The sequence below is a fragment of the Arachis hypogaea genome, chromosome 2, assembly GCF_003086295.3.
Source record: "Arachis hypogaea cultivar Tifrunner chromosome 2, arahy.Tifrunner.gnm2.J5K5, whole genome shotgun sequence".
Taxonomy (NCBI): domain Eukaryota; kingdom Viridiplantae; phylum Streptophyta; class Magnoliopsida; order Fabales; family Fabaceae; genus Arachis; species Arachis hypogaea.
Genome location: NC_092037.1, coordinates 21,060,532 through 21,062,198, shown reverse-complemented (window position 1 = coordinate 21,062,198; position 1,667 = coordinate 21,060,532). Strand labels below are relative to the sequence as shown.

At 33.1% G+C, this 1,667-nt stretch overlaps 1 non-coding gene across 1 annotated transcript; it reads right to left on the bottom strand.

The window, feature by feature from the left end:
- Window positions 1-958: 958 nt before the first annotated feature.
- LOC112763735 (small nucleolar RNA R71) lies at window positions 959-1,062 on the bottom strand. The gene has a single exon (XR_003182928.1). It is a non-coding gene; the product is annotated as a small nucleolar RNA R71 (small nucleolar RNA).
- Window positions 1,063-1,667: the final 605 nt, after the last annotated feature.

The following is a 1,667-nucleotide window of genomic DNA, read 5'->3' as shown; positions in this document are numbered from 1 at the left end:
TTTGGGTTGACTTGGTCAAAAATTTTTAAAATTAGTTGTTTCTTACAAGTCAAGTCAAAATTTCAATTTTAAAAATCTTATCTTTTCAAAATCTTTTTCAAAAATCATATCTTTTTCATTTTTTATAATTTTCGAAAATTTCAAAAATCTTTTTCAAAATATTTTCAAAATCTTTTTCTTATCTTTTATATCTAATTTTCGAAAATTAGCTAACAATTAATGTGATTGGTTCAAAAATTTGAAGTTTGTTACTTTCTTGTTAAGAAAGGTTCAATCTTTAAGTTCTAGAATCTTATCTTGTAGTTTCTTGTTAGTTAAGTAATTTTTAAAATTAAATCTTTTTCAAATCTCTTTTTCAAATATATCTTTTTATCTTTTATCTTATCTTTTTCAAAAATTTTATCTTTTTCAAAATTTGATTTCAAAATATCTTATCTAACTTCTTATCTTCTTATCTTTTTCAAATTTTGATTTCAAATCTTTTTCAATCAACTAACTAACTTTTTGTTTGTTTCTTATCTTTCTCAAAACTACCTAACTACTTATCCCTCTCTGATTTTCGAAAATTCTCCCTCTCTTTTTCAAAAATTCTTCTTGTTTTAAATTTTAATTTTAATTATATTTTGTCTTTGATGGAAGAAGCATCTCCATTCCTGCCATTGGAGACAATAACTTTGAGCTTAAGCCTCAACTAGTTGCTTTAATGCAACAAAACTGCAAGTTTTATGGACTTCCATCTGAAGATCCTTATCAGTTCTTAACTGAGTTCTTGTAGATCTGTGAGACTGTAAAGACGAATGGAGTTGATCCTGAAGTCTACAGACTCATGCTTTTCCCTTTTGCTGTAAGAGACAGAGCTAGAATATGGTTGGATTCACAACCTAAGGATAGCCTGGACTCCTGGGATAAGCTGGTCACTGCCTTCTTGGATAAATTCTTTCCTCCTCAAAAGCTGAGCAAGCTGAGAGTGGATGTTCAAACCTTCAAACAAAAAGATGGTGAATCCCTCTATGAAGCTTGGGAAAGATACAAACAGTTGACCAAAAGATGTCCTTCTGACATGTTTTCAGAATGGACCATGTTAGATATATTCTATTATGGTCTCTCTGAATTTTCGAAAATGTCACTGGACCATTCTGCAGGTGGATCTATTCACCTGAAGAAAACGCCTGAAGAGGCTCAAGAACTCATTGACATGGTTGCAAACAACCAGTTCATGTATACCTCTGAAAGGAATTTCGTGAATAATGGGGTACCTCAGAAGAAAGGAGTTCTTGAAATTGATGCTCTGAATGCCATATTGGCTCAGAACAAAGTGTTGACTCAACAGGTCAACATGATCTCTCAAAATCTGAATGGATTGCAACATGCATCCAACAGTACTAGAGAGGCAGCTTCTGAAGAAGCTTATGATCCTGAAAACCCTGCCATGGCAGAGGTTAATTACATGGGTGAACCTTATGGAAACACCTATAACCCATCATGGAGAAATCATCCAAATTTCTCCTGGAAGGATCAACAAAATCCTCAACAAGGCTTTAACAATGGTGGACGCAATAGGCTGAGTAATAGTAAGCCATATCCATCATCTTCTCAGCAACAGACAGAGAACTCTGAACAAAACACTTCCAATTTAGCCAATATAGTCTCTGATCTGTCAAAGGCCA